Here is a 12,842-nt window from a genome sequence, read left to right as displayed (position 1 = left end):
AGATTAATTAGGAGCAGTTCATTTTCCCATGAAGAGTGCCATATACTTCACTGTCCTTCCCCACGACTTTCTAAAGTCTCCCTTGTACTGCCATAGTCTGGTGGGTCTCTCAGAAACCTGAAAAAGGGTCCATTTCCTTAGAGCTTCAAATAAATCACTCTAATGTCATGACATGACGGAATGAAGCCACAGTGGCAGAGCCCCTGAATGATGGCCCATGTGAGGGGTCAGGTATGAGGGTTCACACTGAGAAAACTCTGGCCCAGGGTCCTTAGTCACATTTTGGGGAATACAGTGGATAGAGAGAATTCAATTGGTTCTAAAAACAGTTTGAACAAATGATTGATACATTTTACAATCTATAATGGAATACCGGAGGTTTATTGGACTGGTCAGTCATTTCTGAGCTCACTTTACCCTGTTTTACCAGTTTCCTGAAGACTGCTATTTACTGAATTATCTGAAAAAAAATTGTCTCTCAAACAAGGCTTAGAAGATCTGGAAGATCTAATGGGAGCTACCCAACAGTTTTTACTCCACGAGGCCCATGTATTTGGACAACTAGACCGAATGGAGCCTTTGATAGACCAAATGACCCTGGAGAGCTGTAAGCTCCCTGAAGTAGCTACCTGCTATGCTACTTTTGAAAAGCAATGGCTTGCAGGTTCAATTGCTACTGAATCGATAATGCAATACCATACTGTCACCCTTCATCCAGAGTTGTCCATTGAGTTAGGTCATGCACCAGTAGTCCCAAAAGGAAAAAGGTCATTCAAGATTGGATTCAGCTGGTCCTTCAGCTCTTAATGGCTCCTCTGATCATTTTTTCTGGTAGAAGTTTATTTAAATCAATTCTCTCTGCCTCAGAGTGGGTGCTTCTAGATGCTCTCCTATTGTGCTGTCACTGAACTGCAGTTCCTTTGTCCTGATTAGAGACCCTTATTGCTACTTTGGGGTGGTCTTTGTTTTCAGGTTGGTATATCTGGTGTCAGTGAGTAGAATTTAAAGCCCACCATAAAAAATGGCCACCATTTTAAAAAACGCTTAACTTTCATTAAGAACCATTGGTTCCAAGGGATAGAAAAAGAGTAGGGAGGAGAAAGACCAGATGAGATAGTAGTAGATCTACTTAGGGATCCTCCTAAATACCCAGCTAGGATCTCCAGCTATTCTAACCTCCAGTTAGAGAAAGTGAACCAATAAGGGCTAGGCATTAGGTATTAAGTGGCTTATCCAGGGTCATACAGTTGGGAAGTACCTGAGGCCATATTTGAACCCAGCACCTGGCTCTCAATTCGCTGATTCACCTTGTTGCCCCCTACCAACCCTCATTTTTTACCTCAGTTGCCAGGTACCACCAACACAGGACCGCCTTGCATCCTGTCCATATTTTATTAGGTAACCTGTTTGGATAAATGAGTCTCTAAAATTTTCAAACTCCCCTTTCTTTTTTTGGTTTAGTTCCTGGCCCTTTAATAGAAAATTATTAATATTCATGGGCAATTTGGGGTCCTTGCTGACAGGACCCCTTAAAAGGATAGCTGTCAGGTACATGATTTCAAATTATGAACCAGCTTCTTGAAAGTACTTGTATAACTGGTAGAATTTAACAAATTTGAATTTGTGGCTAGCCATAGTGGGACTCCTATAATCACAACAAAATGAATTTTGTTTTTATTTGAAAATTTTTAATTAGTTGATTTAGAATATTTTTCCATGGTTACAAGATTCATGTTCTTTCCCTCCCCTCCTTCCACTCCCCTCCCGTAGCCAACAAGCAATTCCAGTGGGTTTTACATGTCATTGATCAAGACCTATTTCCATATTATTAGTATTTGCACTAGGATGATCCTTTAAAGTCTACATCCTCAATCATATCCCCATAGAACCATGTGATCAAGCAGTTGTTTTTCTTCTGTGTTTCTACTCCCACAGTTCTTCCTCTGAAGGTGGATAGTGTTCTTTCTCATAAGTCCCTCAGAGTTGTCTTGGGTCATTGCATTGCTGCTAGTAGAGAAGTCCATTACATTCGATTGTACCACAGTGTATCAGTCTCTCTGTACAATGTTCTTCTGGCTCTGCTCCTTTCACTTTGCATCAATTCCTGGAGGTCATTCCAGTTCACATGGAATTCTTCCAGTTCATTATTCCTTTTAACACAATAGTATTCCATCACCAACAGATACCACAATTTGTTCAGCCATTCCCCAATTGAAGGGCATACCCTCATTTTCCAATTTTTTGCCACCACAAAGAGCATGGTTATAAATCAAAATGAACTTTTTAATGATTGTCTCTTGATTCCACTGGTCCAGAGATTGAGGGCCTTGAGTCAAACATCTTTTTTTACAATGGATCCTTGAAACATCCAAGCAGGAATCTAAATCTAAATTCTCCTCCTTTCAAGGGAATACATAACAATTGAGGTAAGGAAAAAGGAAAATTGATTATGAAGTCTGTGACCTTCAGATCTCTCTAAATTAAAGGAGGAAAAAAAATCAACAAAAATCAAATGAAAGCTTTACCCCAAGATATAGTGAACCTTAAAGAGACCTTGAAACAGACTTCTCTGTTCTGAGCAAGCCAGAAGCCCACCGAGTAACAAGGTATGTTCCTATTAGAAAAATCTCCACAAGCTACAGCATAAACTAAGAATCCCTCAGGCACTCCTTTCTTCTTCAAACTAGAGGACCCCAATAAAAAAAAGAAAAAAAGACCAATTAGTCTGGCTCAAATTGATGAGGTTCTGAGGCTCTAGAGGGGAATTTACTTTTGTGCACACTGGATTATTTTATTAATTTTAATATATAATATATGTATAACATAATGATAAAATAATAATTTTAATAATCATCACCACAATTTGCTCTCTTTTCTCTGTCTTTGTAGAGTGTAATTTGTGTGGTGTGTTTATGAACGCTCCCAGAATGACCTCTGGGGACATCTAGAATGGACCAAATTTAATAGAAACATGGTTATGCAGAAGGTTGGTGACAGCATCTTATTCTGAGAGAATCTCCCTATTGACCTTCCTAGGGTACTACAAAAAAAAAAGATTTTAAGAGACAGATAATGACTGTGAATTGGTCTTGCTTCTTGAACTAACTACCTAAGCTAGAGGAGCACCAAACCTAAAGAACCCAAGACCCTTCCCAGCTACCCTAGCCTTTGGCTATTATGTCTTTTATTGTTCTTTTTTTTAATCCCTTACCTTCCATCTTGGAATTGATTTTGTGTACTGGCAGAAGAGTGATAAGGCCTAGTCAATGGGGGTTAAGTGATTTACCCAGGTTCACAAAGAGAGGAAGTGACTGAGACCAAATTTGAACCTAGGACCTCAAGTCTAAACCTGGCTCTCAATCCACTGAGCCCCCTAGTTGCTCCCTGGCTATTATGTCTTTAACAGGCTTTTGTGAATTCAGGAAATCTGGATGTTGTTCCTTCCCTTTCCAAAAATCTATTCTCTCGCAGAGCTAGAGAAGGTAACATCTTTGCCTCTCTCTATTTCTATCTAAGTGAAAGACTTGAGGGAGTGGTGTCTTTTCTTTTCCAACTTGGGAAACACTATTCATTTATCTGTTACCGTGTATAGATTGGTTAAACTCTGAAAAGACCAAAGAAAACCTGGTCTTTGCTTTGGTCTCTGAGTCTGTTAAGGCTCAGAGTCTTAACCTGATCCAAACTTGATTCTTGTTGAGACTCAACTAGCTAGCTTTGGCTATCTTTATAACTTAAAGGCAAAGTTAAGAATTATAGTGGTAGTTTTAGTTAGAATAGTATAAATTTTTGTTTGTTAGATTCAGGGAGGTTTAGCGTAGCCTGTGAACCACAGGAGAAGTTTATTTGGGTGGAGTTAGAATCCCTTAGAATTAGAAATCTTTTTATCCTTATGTATATTTTAAATAAAAAGTTTAATTTTCTATACAAGAGTCTCTTTAGAGTTCCTTACACCTGGCCCTGAAGGGAAGTTCATCTTTGAGCTTCACTTTACTTTACCACTGAAGATACTTTTGAACAACATTTATCAAAAGTATCAGAATCCATTTTGAACCTTTATTTTCCTCCTATCTGGCTCACCTATTTTATTTTTACAACACTGTCCTAAGCAGTTTTTAAAGCCTTAATGGCTTAGCCTATTACAAATGAATTTAGATGGATGACCCATACATCAAATTTGCCCTGACTTTTTACAACCTATATTTTTTAGTGCTGTTCCACACAGATAGAAGGTTGCATTAGTTCTGTTGCTGACATGGGATAAGACCTCAAAACGAGTCAATAAAAGGGTTGCAAAATTGGTGAAAGAACTATGGGGAAATTTACAAATCAACTTATGACCAACTTCACCCACATTTCTTTAGTCATACCAAAGCCATTCTTAATTTAAAAAGCAAAGTCCCTTTGGGCAGCTCAGTGGATAGAGAGCCAGTCCTGGAGAGGGGAGGTTCTGGGTTTAAATTTGACCTCAGACACTACTGCGTGGCTTGGGCAAGTCACTTAACCCCAATTGCCTAGCCCTTACAGCTCTTCTGCTTTAAAACTAATATTTAGTATCTAAGACTGAAAGTTAATTTTTTTTTACATTTACAATTTTTTTACATTTACAAAAGATTTCTTTTACATTTACATTTGTTTACATTATTTTTTACATATTATTTACATTAGTTATATTCTTGAATAGTTCTAGGGAGGAGAGAAGCTACTGGACTGAGAATTTCCCAGCCCTAGTTTTCTTAACCTTGTTAAGTACTTGTCCTTTATAAAATAATGTAAAATCTTCATCCAAGAAAGACCAAGCTGAATGACTTCTAAATAGATTCTAAATTTGAGTTTAAGTCTCTCCTGAGATATTCCTCTTGGTATAATGACTGTGTGACTTTGGACAGATCACTTGGCCTCTTATTTTAATACAAGCAAAAAAAAAAACTGGAAATTGGAGGTTTGACAGTTTTTCTCAATAGCTCTGTTAAATAGTTTTCTAAATCTAAAATAAGATGAATGCATCTAAATTTCTGAGTGTCCAAAAAAATTGGATCCAAAGCAATACACTTGAAAAACTCTCCTATTTTGTTCTTTTATGGTACATATTTGTTCTTTTCATTGTTGTGACAGTGGCTGTTGTTGTATTCTTTGGAACCTTACTGATTCTACCATGGATAATAAGGGGAAATAGCCAGTTGTACAACAGCCTGGAATTTTGTTGTTTGAGCTGTTTCCAGTCCAGGTCTATCTAAGATTGGAAGCATTTTTTCCAGGAATACTTTGAATTTTATTTAACTAAAATGAGTGACTTGGAATCAAATGAGTGATTGTATAATCATCATCATTATATTAATATTAATTTATATTATATTATTATTGGTATTACATATACCGATAATGGTACAGTAGTTAAAACGTTTACTACCCTCTCTATTTTTTTTGGTAAGCTTCACAGGCATTTCCTGCTCTTAGTATTCCAGCATTATGATGGCTTTGTGTATTTCTTGGATACTTCTTTTTGTTTCATAAAGGAAATTCTATTAGAACTTGTTTTCTTACTATCTGGTGTTTTTGTTAAAGGCACATTTAAACTATATTTTAACCTTTTACCGCCTCCTGATATTGTTTTGTTCCTTTGCCAGGTTAACCTTTTTAGCTTCTTTTCTTCTTTTTTTTTATAGCTTTGTATCTAAGTACTCTTTAAACATTGCTTTAACTCTGTCACTCTTAAGATATTTTTAGGCAAACTGCATTTTTCATACCAAGTGTGACATGTCAAATTCAACTTTAATGAGCACCTTCTACCTTTTTTCCTCCTCCTTTTCCTCTCTGAAAGGTAATTAAGGGACTCTAAGCCTACCCCAATACTAAAATGAAGCATCCTTCATGATATGTGTACCTGCTCAAGAAATTTCTGATGACTATTGTTACAATGAATTTTTTTAAAGCCTTACTTAATATCTTTGCATTGGTTCTAAGACAGAAAGGGGCAAGGGCTAGGCAATCGGGGTTAAGTGATTTGCCCAAGGTCACACAGGTAGACCTTGTAGTTATGCTAAGAAGCATTGCCAAATGGAGATGTCAAAACTAGAGATGCCATGTGTTTAGATAATTTTATATTTAGCAACTACTCCTTAAGCTACATCCAGAATCTTTCTGTATTTCTCAATGAGCACAAAAAGATAGTGAACTTTTATCAAAGCTTCTTTAAATTAGTATTTGTCAGTGGTTGGCTATTAAATTGTGTACCTAAAGGTCCCAAGTCCATTTTTTTTTCCTGTGCCCTCTACTAGGATTGGAGTCCACCACAGTCTTAACATAATGTTGTAATGAAACATTTTAATCAGTTTTAAAATTTTTATTTTGCCAGTCAACATGGAATCTAGAAGCCTCCAAACTTGTAGCCTTGTGAGATCTGATGAACCCCAAGTTTTGGAACTAGCTTGTACATTGGAGACCCCAAAGCTTGTACTTGTTCCCTGTTCCCCTGTCAGTCTTCTTTTCCTGCCCCTGGATCTTCCCAAATGGTATAGGTTCCCCAATTTCTTTGGTTCCTTGGAGTCTTCATCTAGCCTTGTGGCACTCCCAGGGGCCAGGGACCAGAACATCCTGAGTTCAATCCTCAAACTCTCGTAGGCTTGTATCGTGCAGCTCTGTGTAGGGGCCTCCTCAGCCCTGTGACCCCTGTCCTTAATTAAAGAGTGGCTTTTCTGACTATTTAATAGTTCTGTGTTTTTTCCCAGTCAGCACGCCAGTTATGATGCATGCCTATTAAAACCAAAAGTGTGGGTCAGTAAGTGTTTCACTGAATTGTCAACAGGGTTTTTTTGGGTATCCCAAGACTGCCCCTGTCCTCTGAGAATCCACTCAGGGGAAGTCCCAGACTCACCCATTTCAGACTGAACAATAGACTTTAAAATTCTTAATGGTACCAGTTTAGGTGGGACTATAGGCCTAAATCAAATGTTAAGTGCCCTTTTGTCCCAGTAGTTTCTCATGTTGTGTCAAAGTCCTCTCCCAGGCAGCCCAGCCCTTGGCTGGACCCTTTCCTTTTGTATCTATTGTAAAGCATCAGAAACATGCTTTAATGTATCCTGATTAAATACATTATTTTTGTATTTAATGCAAATACAAAATAATGGTATTTTGTACAATTATTCCTTGATAGCTTTATATCCTGATATCTCCCTGATATCCCTAATAATCCTGATAATCTTGACTTCTCATTTCCCTGTAGCCATAGTAAAGCCAATCAGTCATATTTCCCTTTCCTGAGTTCCCCAAATGGTATATAAGTTCCCCAAGTTCTATTATTCTCTGGAGAATCTTCTTGCGGTTGATCCTCCCAGAGCCCCAGGGTTTTGAACTCTCTAGCATTTTGGCGCCTGGCTCTGTGTAGAGGCCAATTATTATGGACCTATCTCTTTCCTGATTAAAGACTTGGTTTTTCTGACTACTTTAGTAGTTCTGTGTTTTTCAAGTTGACACAATAATTGAAAATCAAATACCATTAGACTATGGGATTCATTTTAAAAATTTAAAGAACCTCACCAGGGTTCTGCTGTTGCTCCTTGAGAATTTGGTTGTAGATTTAACAGATCCTCAGAGAAATTATCTGTATATTTCACTGCCTTCCATAGTCACAAAGATGGTACATAATGCCTTTTATTAAAATTATATAACAATAACAGCGTTGCTAAATCATTCCATGTCGATCACATATTTTCATGGAAAATACCAAGTGCCAGAGACAAAAAGAATGGACCAGACACCCATTCTTTTTTTCCAAGGGACTGTGACTGGTAGAGCAGAATCTTTTAATTTCCTAAAAGACTGATCTCCCCAATATCACTTGGAGGTTTTCAGAGCTAGAGTCAGAACCCTTCTCTTAGTCATTTTGAACTATCAGCAACCTGTTATTGAAAGTTTTCCCTTTCACCCTTTGAGATTGTCACTGAGTGCCTGATACTTCTTCTTTTGCCTCATGGCTACTCCCTCATCACCAAGGTTTCCCTTCTGTCCTATTTGGGGAGACTCACTCAAAACCTTCAAGACTATAACCATCTTGTTTCTCGGTCATTTTCCAAGGATCCATCCCTGAATTGTTGTGGGAGAGAGAGCTCTGTGATTGAAGACTGCATAGTTAGAAAATCTTAAACCCCTAAAAACTACATTACCGAAAATTCCTTTTGCCTTTGGTATAAGTGTGTTGTTACATTGTCTATAGTTTTGGTTCATGCAGCCCCACCTCCTCTCTTCAATGTGAGTGGCTTGGATTAGCGCTGCCTGTTTTCTCTAACTCTCTAGTTAAATATTAATAAATCTTTATAAGTATAATACTTGGAGTATTGCATATTAATTTTAAAATCCACATTTTGGTGACCTACGAAAGGACCCCAGAACCTAACCCACAGGTAAGTAGGAAACCCCCCTCTCCCCAGTCTCCTGGGCTTCCCACACAGGCAAAAGGCAGGAAACCACCACAGACTTCTCCACTCCATCTACTGCCTTTTGATCCCTTGTCCCCCTCTTCCTTCCCATCCACCTCCCTCCTTCTTCCCTCCAGACTCTCTGCAGAGCTGAGCTTCCCAGCTCCCCCACTGAGCACTCCTTTCCTACCAAATCCTCTAATTGACCCCCTCTCTCCTTGCTTTCCTGCTGTCTTCCTTCCCCTCCTCTACTTTTTCCTCCTCCTTCCTTTGCCAGATCCAGACCTCCTGCTTCTTGCTACTATTGCTCTTTTCCTCTTTCTCCCTTCCTGCCTAGACCCTGGCTGAGCCTCTCCACTCTGAGGCTCCCCAACACCCCTTCCCTCAACTTCATCCCTTCTGCCTGGAAAATCCCCAGGCTCCTTGCTTCCTGTTCCCTTCTTCCTGCCTGCTTCTGACCCTGCCGCTGCCTGGAAGGTCTGAGAGCTGTTTGGAAGTATTTTCTTTGGTCTGTTAAAAAGGAATGAAGCTAGGAGATATCCTTGTATATATCTCCTACTAGATCTTCCTCTCTAGATCTGGGAGGATGGCTGGTGTGTAAATCTTAGGGACAGTATGGATGAAGGAGGGATCAGGTGTCCAAGGCCTAAGCCAGCTATTGTTAGTAAAGGAGGAACACCCACTCCTCTCACAATGGCTATTGATTTGATTTATCCCTCTTCTCTCTCTCTTACAGGTTTGGTTGGTTAGGCCTATTAGTTGCTTCCTTCTAACAGTTGCCCAGGTTGGAACCCCTTGAGAGGTTAGGTAGATGGTTAACCTCACTAAGCTCAACCTGGGGTTGGATTGATTGTTAATAGGCTATTGATTTGCTTTGGAAACATTGGTATCTGACTGCATATTGATTCTCCCTCCCTAAGGGCTGTGATAGAATGACCACTCAGGAAGGTACTTGTTGTTAAATCACTGAATTAACTATTGATAGGAAAGGATAACAAGGGAATAGGTTTGGGGATTGGAAACCCTATTGCTATTGTTTGGCTACTAAGCTAATTGTTGATCAGGACTGGAGATTGCTAGGCTGGTAGAGGCTTGAGGTCTTCACCCTCTCACTAACTCTGACCTATTGATGCAGGGTATTGATGTAGATATTGATTAATGATGATCTGTATATTCTCTCAACTCTACTACCAATAATATTGATGAATCATTAGCTTTCTTTCAGTCAAGCACAGGTTACAGGTTCAGGTTCAGGCCTATCCTCTTCTTCTTTCACCCTTCACCTCCCTCTGTCCCAGTCCTTGCTCCAAGAGAAGTTTGCTCAAGTCTCGACTCTGAGTTCTGAAACCCCGAACTGTAGTTCCTAGTGGGTAGGGCCAACCGACTTTTGCCCCTGTCTCACAGCACCTGGGAACATTCCAAATCTCTCAAGGGCCATCCCTGTCAGTCAAGGTAGCATCCAACTTATCCCAGATAAGGGATAATAGGTCCTGCTGAAAAGGTAACATCCCCATCCCCCTTCCTGCTCCAACTTGGGTTTCAAAAATCAAGGTAGTAGTTTCAACTCTCAGTTTGCAGCTGAGGTGGCTTTTTGACCCTTTTAGACCACTGAGCAGCAAACCTGCAGTATCCAACCCCACCCCCTACCCTAATCATGCCCTTTACCCCTCCCTGTTGTAGTGTTGCCTCTTGGCCACCAGAGGCCAGTATTGAGCACTTAATTTCCCCCCTTTTCCTGCTGAACCGCAGTGACTGTTTTTTGCCACCAGAGGGCAGCAACACTCAAAAATAAATAAAAACATTGCAAATAGATACATTTTTTTGCAAATAAAATCCAACAAAATCATATAACACCATATAAAATGAAATAAAATAAGACAAAATACCCCTTGCACTACCCCTATCCCAAATTAAAATTTTTTTAATTTAAATATAAATTATAAATAAATACATATATACACATTGAAAATTATTCTCTATATATATAATATAACATAATATATAATATAATATATCTATGTAGATATATAATCTACCCTTTTTAATTACAACACCGAGCAACATGAATATGGCTTTTGCCCAATTAGGAAACTTTAAGGTTCTACATTGCCTCTTTTCCTTATGTTGCTTGGAATTTTCCTTTTTCAGTTTGTGACTGTTAAGTCACAAGCTTCTCAAAGGAGAATGCAGGCCAACGTGCAAATTCAATTGGACAATTTCATGCATTTCTTCCATGGTCTAATGGCAAAGGAAGATTCTCTCCAACACATGTCTGATTTTTGCAAACCTGTTTCTGAAACACTAAGAGAGGAAAATCCTATTTCTCCTCAAATAGAGTTGGAAGACCCCTCTCTTCTTTCTCAGATGTATAACCACCTCTCTCATGCTCTGCAACTCCTGGCTAACCTTACCTCCCCTGATCCTTCTTCTGATGACCCATCCTCTCCTGTCCCTTCTCCTACCCCACAAGTATAGTAGGAGTTATCCTCCTACTATACCTGTTCCTACCTATGCTGCCCCAGTATCTCCACAGTCAACTTTTTTTTAAAAACATTTATTAATATTTATTTTTTAGAAAAGTTAACATGGTTATATAATTCATGCTCTTACTTCCCCCTTCACCCCTAAAGCTCCCCCCCCCACCATGGCTGATGCGTATTTCCACTGGTTTTAACATGTGTCATTGATCAAGACCTATTTCCAAATTGTCGATAGTTGCATTGGTGTGGTAGTTTCAAGTCTACATCCCCAATCATGTCCTCATCAACCCATATGTTCAAGCAGTTGTTTTTCTTCTATTTCTACTCCTGTAGTTCTTCCTCTGATTGTGGGTAGCATTCTTTTCCATAAGTCCCTCAGAATTGTCCTGGGTCATTGCATTGCTGCTAGTGCAGAAGTCCATTACATTCTATTTTACCACAGTATATCAGTCTCTGTGTATAATGTTCTTCTGGCTCTGCTCCTTTCTCTCTGCATCAATTCCTGGAGGTCTTTCCAATTCACATGCAATTCCTCCAGTTTATTATTCCTTTGAGCACAATAGTATTCCATTACCAGTATATACCGCAATTTGCTCAGCCATTCCCCAATTGAAGGGCATACCCTCATTTTCCAGTTTTTTGCCACCACAAAAAGTGAGGCTATAAATATTTTCGTACAAGTCTGTTTATCTATGATCTCTTTGGGGTACAAACCCAACAATGGTAGGGCTGGATCAATGGGCAGGCATTCTTTTATAGCCCTTTGAGCATGGTTCCAAATTGCCAGCCAGAATGGTTGGATCAGTTCACAACTCCACCAGCAATGCATTAATGTCCCAATTTTGCCACATCCCCTCCAGCATTCATTACTCTCCCCTTCTTTCATTTTAGCCAATCTGCTAGGTGTGAGGTGATATCTCAGAGTTGTTTTGATTTGCATTTCTCTAATTATTAGAGATTTAGAACACTTTCTCATGTGCTTATTGATACTTTTGATGTCTTTATCTGAAAATTGCCTATTTATGTCTCTTGCCCATTTATCAATTGGGGAATGGCTTGATTTTTTATGCAATTGGTTTAACTCCTTGTATATTTGAGTAATTAGACCCCTGTCAGAGTTTTTTGTTATAAAGATTTTTTCCCAATTTGTTGTTCCCATAGTCAACTTTAAAAAAAAAATACAACCATTGACCAATTCATGGGCTTTTTCCCCTTAAAGGAAGTGCCATAATAAGATGCAACAAGGATGTGGTAAACCTAAGACAACATATACCTTTCATACCTCAAGATATAAAGAATTGACATCTAATGTTCCCAGTTTTGAAGAATAACCATATCTGATAACAAAAAAGATGGCCGACATATTGTCTCAATATAATCCATTTTATAAAGATGTAGAAAATTTGCTCAAGGCTTTTCTAACAAAATGTGAGAAAAATAAGATCAGCTCTCATGTTAATAAAGTCTGAGAGCACAATGCAGCACACTGGCCATCTCAGGATCCTGAATGAGACTATAACATATCTGAGGATTGTTTACAATTATATCATTGTAGGGAAGCCATTATAAATGCAATGTGAGAATGCTCTAAAAATACGGATGCATGGACCAACTTTGAAAGCCTTAAACAATCTGATGATGAAACACCCTCCCAATTCATGAGTAGGCTCATTGAGCTTGGGGGCAGATATCTTGATCTTGATCTTTCTAAAGAAAGAGATATCAAGCAAATAAGGTGACACTTTGTCTACAACTGGAGACCACTACAAAGTGGTCCAGGATTATTTTAAAACGCATTGCCCAAGGTGGCCTCAGATGGATCTGGACCAGTTGAGGAAAACTGCTGTTTATATCTCTAAAGGGTATAAAGAAAACAGGAAGAGACTAATAATTTAATGGACATTTTAGGAGAAACTAGACTCATTAAGCTATAGAATTGATAAACAAGAAA

This window comes from Gracilinanus agilis, chromosome 5 (assembly GCF_016433145.1).
Source record: "Gracilinanus agilis isolate LMUSP501 chromosome 5, AgileGrace, whole genome shotgun sequence".
NCBI lineage: Eukaryota > Metazoa > Chordata > Mammalia > Didelphimorphia > Didelphidae > Gracilinanus > Gracilinanus agilis.
This window is presented reverse-complemented; position numbering follows the sequence as displayed.